Source organism: Chiloscyllium plagiosum, unplaced genomic scaffold (genome assembly GCF_037043375.1).
Source record: "Chiloscyllium plagiosum isolate Xiang-an unplaced genomic scaffold, Cpla_swu_hap1 HiC_scaffold_39, whole genome shotgun sequence".
Lineage (NCBI taxonomy): Eukaryota > Metazoa > Chordata > Chondrichthyes > Orectolobiformes > Hemiscylliidae > Chiloscyllium > Chiloscyllium plagiosum.
In genome coordinates this window covers 93,658,397-93,674,442 of record NW_028270177.1, presented here as the reverse complement: position 1 = coordinate 93,674,442, position 16,046 = coordinate 93,658,397, and the positions used below count along the sequence as shown (strand labels likewise).

Below are 16,046 nucleotides of genomic sequence, written 5' to 3'. Positions count from 1 at the left end.
CGGTTGTCAGTTTCAGCCGTCCGCTGTAGTGGTTGGTATACCAAGCACTGATGATGTCGCCTAGCCAGGGGACGAAACGTTTGCAACAAAAACTTCCAGATCGGCGAACAGAACCACAACAACGAGCACCCGAGCTACAAATCTTCGCACAATCTTTGAATATTTTCCCCTCGTCCGTTCCACTTCTCAACGTATTCCCGACTGCTTGCAAGTGTTCCCTCAGAAACTGCAGCTTTAGGAAACGTATTATCGGGATAAAGTCATTACTCAATGGGATGGGATGCACCGTCAATCCCTAATTACCCGAGAGATTGAGATTTTGAGTTACTCCGCAAAACCCTGGATGTCCTCAGTACCGAGGTTACAGGCATGATGCCACGAGGCAAGGATTTAGACCTAGTGACATTGAAGGAACAGCTAGATATTTTCAACTGGGAAACGCGAGATCTTTGTAGGGATAATTGCGGTGATAGCTTTCACTTGTATTTGCTGCCATTGTTCTTCCAGACAGATGCTGATCAATGACTGAATTTCTCTGGCACGCTCCGTGTGTGTGTTCTGGGTGCAATCAGGATTTAGTTTTCATTCGGATAACTCACAAGAAGAGAATTAAATCTTCACTTCCTGACTGGGAATGAAAGCCTGTTCTGGGCAATATAAACTCAGTCTCGTATGCAGGGATGTCCATTGATACTGCAATAGCATTTGGGACCTGACCTGTACAAACGCCTGTGCCTGCTCTTCACGTCATAATCGACTTCTCAGCAGCGTTTCTCTCTCCAAGTTTCCAAGTCGGTTCATATTATCTCCCTTGGTTTCAATGTGAAGAAGGCAATGCTGTGATAATCTGAAGTTGTTCAGCAGATATACTGCAGCAAGTTAAGTAAAGACTGATGCTAACACGAGCTCGTTTTGAGCTGTGGTGATGTGTCGACAACAAGAAAGGCATCGTTCAACTCGCCTCATTCCGGATGACGGGCTCGAAATGACCAGTGGTTTCTTGCTGAATTAGTTCATGGTCTGGAATGTAAAAAAACTTCAAATATGAAAGTACAGCGAAAGGTAACGGTTCACAGAGTGTGGAATTCCAAGTGAAACAGTGATGGTGATTGTATTTGCTGATTTTTCACCTTGTGATTGCTGTTTCCATGATGTGGACGTTTACATTACCTATAGACAAACTGTCACAGCCAAACCTGATCTTTGGGTCAGTGACGGAATTGGTAACGCGACTTATGCCGAGTTAGGGGATTGTCGGTTCGCATTTAAAATCACGAGGATGCAGCGTGCTAGTCCATTCCTGTTGTCTGTCAGGAACGGAAGGGTTTGGGTTTTCGAATTTACTGTTTGTTTCGTCCACTTTAAATTCTAGCTCAGAGCTAGAATGTCTCTCATTGTCTGTAGAACTGGCTTTGGTTTAACCAAAAGCTGCCTTTTAGCGGTTGAACTTGCATGTTGGAGCGGACAGCTGAAGTGAAGCACAAGGAGCTGGTCAAATCCTGAGAACTCTGCCACTCTCGGGGAATGTGTCTGTGTGTCTCTTTCTGTGGAAGACACGACGTGGGTAATAACACAGTGTGACTATTTCAAACTTCAATCCCATTGTTGTGTCATCTAAGATCAAAGTGAGAACCTCACTGCCATTTGCACTGGAAACATCAGAACACATAAGGTTATGGACCAAAGCTGGAAACTGGGAATAGAATAGATGAATGTCTTTAAACCAGACTGCACCATGGGCCAAATGGGATATTCCATTCTGCAAAACGTGAAGACGAGTAGAAAACAATCTGCAGTGAAACTGATCAGGAATGAAAGGGAAAAGCCATTTCATTGAGAATAAGTGCAAGAGCGTCTGTCTTCATTCAGTGTAATCTCGTAGGTAGGATTCGGAACTAGAACTGCCATGACATTAGTTCTATTTTCGGACAGGGAATGAATGTTTTATTGTGCAAATATATCGTGGTAGCAGTATTTCTGACCACTGGTCCGATCCTGGTGATGCTTGGTTTTGTGCCAGGTTATCAAAAATCAAAAAGATGCAGGTTTTGGAAATCTGAACTAAAAATGAGAATTGATAGAGAAACCCGCTGCACCTGGCCACATCTGCAGAGAGAAACAGATTTTTTTTAGAGCGACAGAAGCAGGTTAGTTATTGATTTCTAGATTATACTGTTGGGAAAATGATAATCTTACCTTTCGAATCATTGCATTTATCAAAATCACTCTTGAGCTTACAAATGTCGAATTTACAATCTTAAAAGAACTTAATAAGTTGTCATGCTACTTTCATTTTCCTGAGCTGGTGGAAGGCTATGTTTTAATGGCTACATTTCCTTTTACTTTCTGTTATTTAGCAGTCACGTCGAATGGAGAATTGTTTCTTCCAGTGTCTACCTCAATACGTGTCTCTGTTTTTCTATATTTCTCTCTGTATCCTACTGGGCATTTTTAACATTCTCCGACACTCTAGCTGTCCATATCCCTCATTTCTTATTTCTGCTCTTTGAAAAGCCTGACAGTCAGAGACAGTTTGAGATTCGAACTGCTGAGAGGCTTTCTGACGCCTGGCTGGAATCGGTCGAATGAGTCTCACATTCTCTGTATAATGCGTCTGTCACTTCGACCTGAAGCAAGGAGACATTTCTTCCTCAAAATCTAAAGACCCTTTCGAAGTTAAAGTTGAATTCCTTATCCAACATAAAAAGAAAGTAATTACATGATAGCTGAAGAAGAACAAGGATTCATTTACTGTTAGTGTACAACCAATGAATGGTGACAGCAGAGAATGAGGGTGGTCAGGTCGTGGTGTCAGTGCCATTACCACTACATTCCCCGGGAATGCTGCAGTGTCTCCTGCTTCACCACTTAATTTCCACCAAACTGGAAATAAAGGAATGAGAAGTGCTTTGGAACTGCGGTACGAATCTCCAGGTTAAAATAGTAGTTAAAAAGAGCAACATACACTACTGGATTTAAACCTGGAAAATGAAGCCAGAACACAAAATCAGAAAATATAGCAATTCAAACAGAACACTGAGTGTTTCGATCAGCAACATAATACTTGCGAGAAATAACGAGCTTTCAATACAATGAGCAGGTACCAGTGTGATGGGAGGTGTTTTCACCAGCTAAGCCACGGCGCCACGTTAAAAGCCAGATTTGTCGTCCATATGTGCAATGTCTGAACCACTTGATCACAGGAATTCGAAAACGCGTTTTCTGTATTAGCGTTGCTCAGTGTGAATGGCAATCAAACTCTGCTTGTGCAAAAACAGACATTTCAATGCTGAGCATTCCCCACTGAAGAGGCACAGAAAAAGACAGTATCCTCTTGCATTGGCATCCAACAGATATTTTCATCTGTTTAAACTGACAGAATAAAGAGGATGTGCTCATCTTCTCTCGCGTCCCATTAACCACATTAATACACACGCAGGGATTTTCAAACCAAGATGAACAGGCTCATTATTGTGAATTGACAGCAGTGGTGTGTGAGTCATTGCGAACAGTGAGAAATAAATGCTGAACCAATAGCACTGACACTGAGCCTTGCACCATCAGCTCCACACTCACATCTTGTGTCATGTCTCCTCGGCATCAGTGCATTTGACTTTAATTGTTCTACCCTGCACCTCTCCTCAAGTTATTCCCGACCGCTTGCACTGTCGAATTAGTACATGCAATTATTAGAAATGCATTTCTGGGACACAGTTGTCTTTCAATGAGATAAGATTCACTGCCCATCCCTAATTATCCCAAAGATGTAGGGGACGAGTTACTTTTGTCAACTCCTCAAAGACGCCACTCCTGACGCCACTCTGTCAATGTAACTCACTGAGGGAAGAGCAAACTGAAAACACTCATTCAGTGTTACTCACCCAGGGAAGGTCAGACTGACCCCACACTCTCAGTGTAACTCAGCAGACTGATCCCACACTGTCAATATAAGTCATTCACTGAAGAGCTGTCTGACCCCAATCTATAAATGTAATTCCCTCAGGGAAGAGCAGACTGATCCCATTCTGTCTACGGCACTCACCCAATGAATGAACACTAACCACACTCTACCAATGTAACTCGCCAGGGAAGAGCAGACGGAAGCCAGACTGTCAACATAAATTATCGAGGGAAGAGAATACTGACCCCGCTCTTTCTATTTCACTCAGGCAGGGAAGAGCAGACTGTCACCACTCTGTGAAAGAAATTCGCCCAGGGAAGGGCAGACTGACCCTACTGTATCTGCGTGACTGACACAAGTAAGAGCAACTAACCCAACTCTGTCAACGTGTCTCCCTCAGGGAAGAAGAACCTGACCCCTCTCTGTCCATGTAGCTCACCCAGGAAACAGCAGACTAACCTCACTCTGTCTATTTAACTTCACAAAAATCCTCTGAGTACGTCGTATCCAGACACTCCTATTACAGAGACATCACTGTCTCTGTAACCGTGTGCGTTCAATGGCAATTCCAAATAACCTGCAAATGTTTAGAATGTGGCAGCAAACCAGAGCAACCACACAGAAATTGGGCGAATGTGCAAACTTCCATCAGGCTGTTACCTAAGCCTGGAATGGAAACCAAACCCGACAGCAGTCGTGATTATAAAATGGCAGAACAGAAACCTAGCAAAAAGAATTGCGTCCCTGTGTGTTGCAACGATTCTGAGTATTAATTAAGCCCCCCTCACTGTAGTTAATTTACATTATCATCACTGCCAACCTTCTTCAAAGCAAAGCACGCACTTGCTTTTTTCAGACTTCCTATATCCCGCTTTCATCCCGCTTTTTACCTCATCATATTTCTGACTTTACAAACTACGTCATAATAGGTTGACAACTGCAGGAGGAGCTTTGTTCCGTTCTCCACTGATGTTGATGGTAGTAATCCGGCATATTCGAGTAGGACTTGAGGCCCTTGCGGGTGGTGTATTCGCGGCATTTTGGCTTCTTTTTTTCATTTTCGGTCTACTATTTCGAGTTCATTGCGCAGACTTCTGAAGAAGACTTTTTGGAGTCGAAATGGTAACTGTGTTTTCTCTCGAAAGACAGACGTAGGTTTATTTCTGTTCTCTTATATATTGATCTTCTTCTGATCTTTGCAAGTGAAATAGGGTGCATTACTATTGCTCAGTTTTAGTTTCAAAATCAAGAGAAACATGAAGGAGAGAATATCAAAGAACACAAAGTTCTGAGTTGTTAAGATAATTTTTGCAGCAATGGTGGACATGAAGGTCAAATTAAGATAACGGTTCAAGAACATTTAGTCTGTGGAAGTGGTATGTGACTTTAGTTCCAAATATATGTTTCCGTTCTTCCAGTACATCTTTTTGACTCCCAGAAAACATTGCTGGTTTTCTGTATTCACTTTGTTTCGCGATATCTGTCTTCTGGTCGACCAGGGACAACTTGAATTTGCGTCTGCATTGAATAAGATTTCGCTCTTTGTTTCGTGAAGCAAACCTGTGCATTATGTACCACTTATCATGCTGATGGCTAAGAAGTTCAAAATGAATTACGGTTTATGGATCGTGAGCAAGAATAAAGTGATCCACTTGCGAACAGATGTCACCACGCCCTATTCCTACATCGGGCCTGAACGATCCATTGGCAGAGTCTGCAGACAGGAAATGTCTAAGTGACTAGTCCTTTGTTCAGTTTGATTTGATACCAATGGTAGTGCTTATTTTGGTGCAGAAATGTGTCAACATCTCTGACGTTAGAGTCAAAATTTAAGTCACATCTACTCATAAGGGTCTTCTCATATCGGAACATGCTGACATGAAAACATCTAACTCTGATAGCAAAGGTTTTTTTCATTAAACTGGGAGTATGTTTAACTAAGCAATTCAGACAGCCAGGATGAATAATTGGCATTTGGTTCTTCAAGCTGAGCTCTCCACACCAATTGCTCCAACGAAGGCCGTGGATAAGATCCCCATCGATTATTTTGGTCAATTTTAACCTCAACAACAACCTTTTGTTCTGAACAATGCTACACCACAAGCAGAGGGCTAAGTCTGATGTTCATCGTTAATTTTCAATTTCAGTTCTTAATGCACAGTTTCTAACGAATGTGGACAGCAGAAGACCGTAAACATTCAATTTCTAATATTTCCAGAAAATTCTACTCCGCTGATATCGCCTTGCCTTTTCACATCGCAAGCCAGGAACCTGGATCAGTCGAGTTCCTTTCCACACATGGAGTTGTTTTTTTTCTAATTCATTGACTGCTGATATAAAAGATTATTGGCCTTGAGAGTCAGCTGCAAATTAGGTCGAACTTTCTCAGTTTGACTTTCAACTGATCCTAAAAAAAATTCATCACCTGCAGGTAAATGTATTGCATTGCTTCTTGTTTTACTTAATTCATCCGCGCCCCCCCACCCCACCCCAAACATCCAAATTTCACGATAGTTCGAAAAATGTGTTGAAACTGATTCGTGTTGGAAGTTGGTGGCTTTTCGTGTCTCGACATATAATTTATTCAATTAGATGACTGGGTCAGTCTTGAAACTACTTCGGATTCTTCACAGTTGAAAATTTACTTTCGATTGAACGCAAAGCTCAAGCTCCACGAAATCCAAATCCGACAAAACAATCAATGAATTTTAAAAGATTCTGCGCTGTGAACAGGATTCGAACCTGCGCAGGGAAACCCCATTGGATTTCAAATCCAACGCCTTAACCTCTCGGCCATCACAGCTGCGGGAATTTGGTCAATTTTAATAGTAAAACAACTGAATTCATTTGTTGGAAGAACAAATTGTCAAGACCCAAAGATTTCACCAACTCCTTTGCAGAGACCCAGACGAACGTTACCTAAGCAGATTGACAGGCTTTCACCACAAACTAGATTCTGACACAGCTGAAGTTGTGGGAATGATTCTTCGTCGAATTATAGAGTCACGGATGTACACCACGAAGACAGGGTCATTGTCTCACTGCGTCCGATCGATTTTGACTCAATTGCTCATCATCTGGTGCCAAATTAGATGTGCTGTTGTGTTTTAATATTCATCGACATATGGTATTAGAAAAATTGATGCTAAGTCCATAAACACCAGCTACATTCGTAAAAAAATATCATAATTAGAAAGAATGCAGAACCAATTTACAGGAATGGATCCAGCAACTAATCCGTATGTTCTGACATCAGGTAATGAACTTGTGAGCACAAGAGACGAAGATTAACCGAAGATTTGGAACTTGAAATCGTCTTGACGGAATTATTTGCAAAGTTTTTGCGGTAGTTCTAGAGTCATCAAGTCCTTGAAAAATACAACACGGAAATTGGCCCTTCTTTCCAACATGACCATGGTGGACAGTTACCCTAAATTAATAGGTCCCATTTGCCAACATTTGGCCCACATCCCTCTAAACCTTGTTACTCATATATCCATCCAGATGCCATTAAATGTTACAGTTGTACCAGTCTCCAACAATTTCTCTGGCAGCTCATTCTGGACGCGTCTGAAAAAGTTGCCCCTGACGTCCTTTTTAATTCCTTACCCATTAATTGTAAACCGATGTTTTCTAAATTTTGACTTCCTCACCAGCCGAAAAACACCTTGACGAGTGAACCTATCCATGTCCCTCATGATTAATAAATAGCAACGGTTTGACTTTATCATACTTGTCAGGAGGGAAATGTGTGGAGATTATTTGTCGAAGGTTTGAAGTAGAAAGTCTAATGTACAGATGTTTAGAAATGCATCTTGGAGAACTTTTTAACAAGTCATTGAAGCCTAGTAGCAGTTGTAGAAGTCTGTTGTGAAAGCTGCAGGAGGATTTCAGGGCACGAGAACGAAGCATTATTTCCAATGTATGGTGGCTCAGTTCGACCGCACTTGGACTACAGTATGAGGAATTATAATCCTCAATTTAGGAAAGATGCTAATGCCATATGAGGAATACCACGAATGGTGATTAGCCTTGATATCATGGATGAACGTTAGTCCTCTGAATTGAAATTTTTTTAACAGTTTCAAAACAAGAAAGGTAATCTCATTGAGAGTTGCAAAATATTTGAAGAGATAAACAGGGTGGAGCAATTAAATTTTGTTCCCTCATTGGTGAATCTAGAAGCAGGAGAGGACAATTTTAAAATGAAGCACTGTGATTTATGACCAGGATGAGAACTATTGATTTTTGTCTTAGCCTTGAGGAGTCTCGCTATTCAGCACTACAGTGAGACTTGGATATTTGGTCTTTGAATGCATCACTATCAGCCTGACCCGCCGACACTTACTGCATCACTAGAGACCTGACCCCTCACACTTCCCACCTTAATATCAGCGTGAACGCCTCAAACTTACTGCATCACTATCCATCTGCCGCCCTCACATTTACTGCGCCACTTTCATTTCGAGACCCTCATTTTGACTGTGTCACTATCAGCCTGACTGCCAAACACTTACTTTGTCACTATAAGTCACGCCCTTACACTTCCTATGTTACTATCACCCTGACTCCTTACACTTACTGTGTCACTATCAGCCTGACTCCATCACATTTATTGTGTCAGTATCAGACTGACGCCTCACTCTTATCTTGTCACTAAAACACTGTCCCGTCACATTGACTGTGTCACTATCAGGCTGACCCCCTCACACTTACTGCTTCACTATCGCAATGCCCCTCTCTCACTTATGACGTAATTTACACCCTGACACCCCAGACTTGCTGCAGCACTATCACACTGAGGGCCTTACACTTAGTGCCACTGTCATCCTGACCCCTTACACTTACTGCGTCACTATCACACTGTTGTCTCACACCCACTGTGTCACTATCATCCTGAACCGCTTACACCTATTGCGTCACTATCACTTTGACCCCAACACACTAACTGCATCAATATCAGCCTGACCATCTCACACATACTGCGCCACTACCAGGCTGACTCCCTCACACAGACTGCGTCACTATCAGACTTACCCACTCATGCTTACTGCGTCACTATCACCCTGACTCCCCACTCTTACTGCGTCAAGATAATTGTGCCCCCATATACTTACAGCGTAACTATCATCCTGACAACGTCACACTTACTGCGTCAAGATCAGCCTGATCCCCTCAAACGTAATGCGTCACTATCAGCTTCAACTCTCACATTTATTGCGTCACTTCTAACACTACCCCTGCACACTTACTACATCCCTATCCGCCTTAGCCCCTCGCATTTACTTCATCACTATCAGCCTGAGACACTCATACTTACAGCTTTACTACAACCTGGCCCTGTGAGTGCATCTATATCACTGTTACCCTGACCCCTTGCCCATACTGCGTCACTATAAGCCTGGCCCCTCAAATGTTCTGATTCACTATCACACTGACATTTCACACTCACTGCGTCACTATCACCCTGACCCCTCACATTTACTGCATCACTACAACCTGACCCCCTGAAAGCATCTGCGTCACTGTCACCCTGACCCCATCACACTTGCCATGTCACCATCACAATGACACATTCACACAATCTGCTTCAGTGTCATCATGACACCTCACACTCACTGCATCACTACCATCCTCCCCCTCATACTGACCTGTCACTATCATCCAGAGCCGCTCACACTTATTGCGTTCCTGTCACTCTGCTCCCAACACACTCACTGCGTCACTATCACCCTGACACTCGCACACTTCCCGCATCACTATCAACCTGACCCCTCACAATTTCACCGTGTCTATCAGTCTGACTCCTCACATTTCCTGCATCACTGTCACCCTGTCACGACACACTTGCTGGCCAGTATTAGCCTGACGACCTCAACTTACTGCATCAATATCAGCCTAAACACTCACACTTACTCCGTCACCATCACGCTGATCCCCTCACACTCACTGCGTCACTATCACCCTGTCCCCTCTCACTTCTTGCATTAGGATCACTCTCACTCACGGACACTTACTGCATCACTATCAGCCTGACCCCTCACGCATACTGTGACACTATCAGACTGACCCCTCACACTTACCGCATCCCTAACAGCCAGACATCCCTAACAGCCTGACCCCACCACCACTGCTGCGTCTCTATCAGCCTGACCCCCTCACACCTACTGCTTCACTATCAGACTGACCCCTCACACTTACCGCATCCCTAACAGCCTGACATCTCACACTTACTGCGTCACTATTCCCCTAACACCTCACTTTTATTGGCCACGATCAGCCTGACGGTCTCAACTTACTGTGTCACTACCAGCCTGAACGCACACACTTACTCCCTCACTCTCACCCTGACTGTCTCACACTCACTGCGTCAGTCTCTGCCTGACCCCATCACACTTACTGCGTCACTATCACCATGGCCCCTTCCACCTTATGCGACAGGATCAGCCTGACACAGTAACACCTACTGCATCACTATCAGCCTGATCGCCTTCCAATTACTGCGTCACTATCAGCCTGACCACTCACTCTTATTGCGTCACTGTCACACTGACCCCTCACACGAAGTGTTTCACTGTCACCTTGACCACTTCACACTTACTGCATCACTATCACTCTGACCCCCCTCACTGCGTAACTATCGGACTGATCCACTCACACAGTCTGCGTCACTACCACGCTGACACCTCACCCTCATTGTGTCACTGTCATCTTCACTCCATCACACTTATTGAGTCACTGTCAGCCTGATCCCCTGTAATGGAAACTTATCATTTATTGTGAAATCTGTGAAACCATGGTTGAAACAAAGAAGTATGGACCTAACTTTGCAAAAAGACAGAAAAAATGTAAAGTTCAAACTAATTTACAGCTGACTCTCAAGGCCAATAATCTATTATATCAGCAGTCAATGAATTAGAAAAAGCAACTCCATGTGTGGAAAGGAACTCGACTGATCCAGGTTCCTGGCTTGAGGTGTGATAAGGCAAGGCAATATATAGTATAAAGGGAATATATGAAAACCGTCAGGCGTCCATTTCATGAGGCGTCTTGCAAATGTGTCGGGTCCACTCTGCAAATTTCAAAAATAAACTTTTTATTTGCTCTTGGTAGCATTTGCGTCGAGTCAATTGAAATTCCACGGCAGTAAACTAGGGGGCTCGCCTGGGACCCTGCGACTGGGTAAGATTTTGAAGATTCCCAGGAGATGTACGCGCCACTGCCTTGAAGGTCTTTCACTTCATCTCGAGCACTGAATTGGCCCCTTTGCGTGAGAGGACTGGGGTAAGTGGATCGCCCCAGAGTCGCGTTCCGAATCGAATAGGGTCAAGGTAAAAGTTGTGGCTAAAGTAATCCGACATAGAGACTCGTTCGAAAAGAATAAATGAAGCAGGAAGAGGGACCAATGAACTCTCGCGCGGTATTCGAGTAAAACTCAATGGAAAGGATTGCTGTCTCTCGAGAGTTTAAGAGGTAGCAAGATTAACGGTGGTTTGAGACTTAGAGCCACCATGGGCAGCGTTGGAGTCGCCAAAGCTGTACCGGTTACGTGCGTTCTTGGTTTGTGAAAACCAAGGCAATGAGACGTCGCGCCCAATGAGAGGGGACCTCCTGAGGTAAAAGCAAGTTATATTGGCAAAGAGAAGATTATGGTATCGTGTGTGTGTGTGTGTGAGAGAGAGAGAGAGAGAGAGAGAAATAGACAGATATATAGACAGAGAGAGATGAACACTTTTACAATATCCATGAAAATCGGCTCCAGCAAGAGCGAACAAAAAGAGGGTCGACAGACAACTCAGAATGGTCAAGAAAAAATACAATATATGCTAAATAATTATGGCCCAGTTTCTGTAAAGCAGTTAAAAATGTAAATCATGAATGTGTTTTTCTGGAGGATGGAAGTTTTAGTAACATGCAGTTGCAAATGTTGGAGGAGAGAGAGAGAGAAGGAGAAACGGAAGGGTAAAATAGAACCTGTGAATTGGAGTGCTTATAACATGTTGAAGGCTGAGCCTGATTTAAGGGAAAGAAAATCTCGAATAAAAGATAGATCAAGTACAGGTACAAACACCAGCGCACATGCACACACACACACGGAAAACAACCTAATGAAGCTGTACAGTGTCTTAAGACTGGATCAGATCCTGACCTTAATGGGTCCCCTCGAAGAGCTACAGCCCCCCTACGAGATTCACTTCGTGAAGATTCCAAGTCAACGGTCGCCGCCTCAGGTTCTGCTGAATCACCAATAGCATATCGTACCCACAATCAATTGAAAAGAATCCCTAAAGAAGTCGAGACAATGTCCCAGTACCTTAAGCACCTCACAAAAGTCGATTACGTCTATTGTGGACTGATACCACCCAAGGACATAAGGACGGCAGAGATCACACCGTTTGAGGCACACCTGAGGAGCAGCTTCATTAATGGAATGAAGTACGAAACAACAAAGTAGGTAACAATATACGTGTATTACCTGGGACACGGGAAAGCTGAATTAGATAGAACAAGACATAATACATGCTGAAAAATTGCTGGCTCAAGAGAACCATAACCGGAAATTAAAGATGGAACAGCAATGACATAAACCTCAGCTTATTATGATGCAAAGGGTCGTTCAGCCGTTGGAGGGAGGAACTGCGGGAAAAGAGAGAGGCACAGGTGGAGTTTGCAAAAGAGGAAGGGATCGCGGAAGTGCGCTTGCAGAGATAGATCTGGCTTGTGCTTTGTTTGCGGAGCAATGGACCACGGGTCGAGACAGTGCCCGCACAGACAGCCTCAATCGGTCCTGGAGGCTGGACAGCATGGTGACTGACAGGGGACGACTGAGGTTGAGGTGGGCAGGCCACAAGGTACAGGTAAACCTCTTTCCTTTATACTTGGCAACGAAGAATCCCTTATGCTAATCACTTCTACTAACCTAACGGGCACTGAGATGTGTCCCAACTCTATATTGAACATTGAGATTGCGAAGTGTGGACAATATGTTCAATATAACAATGATGCGTATATGTCGATGCCTAACTCTATGTTATATGTGGCAGGTACACCAGTTACCTTTTTGGTAGATACATGGCCAGCACATTCACTCCTCAAATCAAGACAGTTCAGAGAGTTGACGGCAATAAAGACGAGTGGAATGTTCCTGAACTCAATGGAGGCATCAGGCGTCGTGATATGAGAGAGTTGTACCGCACCCATATTGTGTGAAATCAGTAATGTGCATACATTCTAATTCTCAATTTTGTTAGCAGAAATCTGTCCTTTACATTTGATGGCTCGGGATCTCATAGTGAGACTGGGGTTGTATTTGCTCAGTACTCCGACGGCTTGCAGGTAATTCAAAGGGAAAATTCACAAGTGTAAACTGTAAAATTCTACTCACGACCCCTGGTGTATATCTATGAGTGGCGAATAAGCCAGAGAGCAATGAGTTCAGTGAGCAATTCACTCGCCCTGGAAGCAGGTAACCATGTTAATCCTATTAACACCGATTTTTTTTTTGCGGGAATATGCTGCACTGCACAGCACGCATACGCCACGATGGCCCTGAGGAACCATAAGAGAAGTATTGGTTCAGGAGATTGGTTAAACCAGGTCAGTTGTTATTGTGCGAATTTTATTGAGGGGATGGCAGATGTACAGTCAGTGTGAACTTATGTAAAGTACCTGTCACGGCAAGTAAACTCTGTTTGATGTGGGAGGCTAAGCTACTCACGTGCCACTGGCGAAGGTATCCATTGACTGATGGCAGGATTTGGGGCCATGGGTACTTAAGGCTTAAAGAACGAAATCTTGGGTGTTCTGGGACGATGTGGGTATGTGGTTCAATGCAGATGTGCGGACATATAGGAAGAAATTAATTTGTTTAACTCAGGCAATAGAACAGTCGAGGTTACCCCCGCGAGCGCTGAAGAGCCTCGAAGGCCTGCCTGGCGTTTCCCTAAGACAAACTTCTCAGACCCAAGATTAATAACGGTCCCTACTGAATTATGGGTAAAAGGCAAACATGATGTGGGGCTTATACGAGGTTGTGAACTAATACGGGAAACCATAAAGTCGGAGTATCGTCCTTGCAGGGCACAATACCCGTTAAAACCCAAGGCCATGGACGTAGTAACTCCAGTCTTTCAATCCTTCCCAAAGGCTAGAGAGATAATCCCCTGTGTAAACTCACCGATGAGAACTCCCATTTTTCTGATCAAAAAGGCAAAAATTCCAAGTGAACCGGGAGAATGCAGGTTTGTTCAAGACCTACAGCCAGTCAATAACAGTGTTGTCCCGCGCGCATCAAATGTTCCAAAACCCTATACTGTATTAGTTCAATTTCGACTGGACAGTAAATGGTTCCCTGCTGTGGATTTAGCAAATACATTCTTTAGTGGAACGGTGCATCCAGATAGCCAATTATGGTTCGCTTTTTCATTCAAAGGGAAATCTTATGAGTTCACACGACTTTGTCAATGTTACTGTGAGTCACCCACCATATATAATGAGGCTCTACGCAGGAGTCTGGAGACTTTTCTTTTAACCCCTGGGTCTGCGCTTCTGCAATCTGTCGACAATTGCTTAATAGTAGCACCGACAGACGAACAACGTGAGAAGGATTCCCTTGCATTGCACGAGGGAAGGGCACAAAGCCAGTCTCGCAAAGCTTCGATTTATGCAACAACAGGTGTAGTTCTTCAGTCACTTAATATCTGAACAAGGGAAGGCCATTGGTCAAGAAAGAGTGCAAGTAATTCAGCTATTTCCAAGGCCTCACATGAAGAAACAATTGCTATCCTTTTGGGGCATACGCTCCTACTGAAGAACGTTTATCCCACATTACACAAATCTTGAGGCGCCCTGAAGTGACATGGCCCATGGAAAAGGGTAGCAGAACCAAGGTCCGTTGCAATGGATTTCAGCGGCCAAGTTGAATTGAAAAAGACGTTTCAAAGTCCACCTACACTGGGGATTCCGAATCCAAACAAGCCTTCTGTCAAACGGCAGATGAGAAACATGGCTGCCTGACATCTGTGTTGTTGCAGGATCATGGGTGAAAATTCAGACTGGCAGCTTATTTTTCAGCTAAGCTAGACCTCGTAGCTGGGGGATTGCGTAAATGCCTGCGAGCTGTGGTTGCAGCTGAAAAGGCTGTTGCAGCATCCAGGGATATAATCAGCTATGGAGACTTAAGCTGAAAATGTGTTGCTGGAACAGCGCAGCAGGTCAAGCAGCATCCAGGGAACAGGAGAATCGACGTTTCGGGCATAAGCCCTTCTTCAGGATGCTGCCTGACCTGCTGTGCTGTTCCTGCAAAACATTTTCAGCTCTGATCTCCAGCATCTGCAGACCTCACTTTCTCCTATGGCGACTTAACCAAACTCATCGCACATGCAGTATCCTTGCTGCTTTCCGAGCAAACGACAGCACATACGTTGGCAGCTCGTTGACTCAGATACAGTACTGTGTTATTGGAGAAGCTTAACATTGCAATAAAACGATGTAACGTCCTTAATGCTGCTAATCCTCTCACTAGAGATGGAGACGGAGACCCACATGATTGTATCGCTGAAATTAATGAAATGTGCTGCCGAGACAAGACTTGCAGAATTCACCACTTCAGAATCTAAATATGGAGTTTTATTTTTGTGGATGCGTCAGCATTCAGGAGCAAGGAGATAGGCCAGAATTTTATCTGGCATGCTGTAGTAACTAACCATGAGGTATTCAAAGCGGGATCACTCGTTTCTCAACTGTCAGCGCAAGCGGCGGAGCTGATTGCCTTGACTGAGGCATGTAAATTGGCTAAGGGAAACATAGCGAATATTTAACCGAGAGCAGATAAGCATTCGGAGTTGCACATGATTTTGGAACCCTGTGGAAATACAGGGACTTCTTGACCTTCACCGGAAAACCCATCACACACCGTGATCAGATTTCTGACCTCTTGGAAGCGGTCCTATTCCCTAAATCAATTGCTGTGTGTAAATATGATGCCCTCATGAAAAATAACGATGCAGTTTCTCAAGGAAATGCAAGGGCAGACTCAGCAGCAAGGACGGCAGACCAGCAGCCGATAAATGATCAGTTTGACATGGGAATGACAAAAATCCTTACCCCAACAGCAGACGTACGGGAGTCACAGTCAAAGTCCAGG

At 44.0% G+C, this 16,046-nt stretch overlaps 1 non-coding gene across 1 annotated transcript; it reads right to left on the bottom strand.

The window, feature by feature from the left end:
• Nucleotides 1–6,622: 6,622 nt before the first annotated feature.
• trnas-uga (transfer RNA serine (anticodon UGA)) lies at nt 6,623–6,704 on the bottom strand. Its single transcript has one exon. It is a non-coding gene; the product is annotated as a tRNA-Ser (tRNA).
• Nucleotides 6,705–16,046: the final 9,342 nt, after the last annotated feature.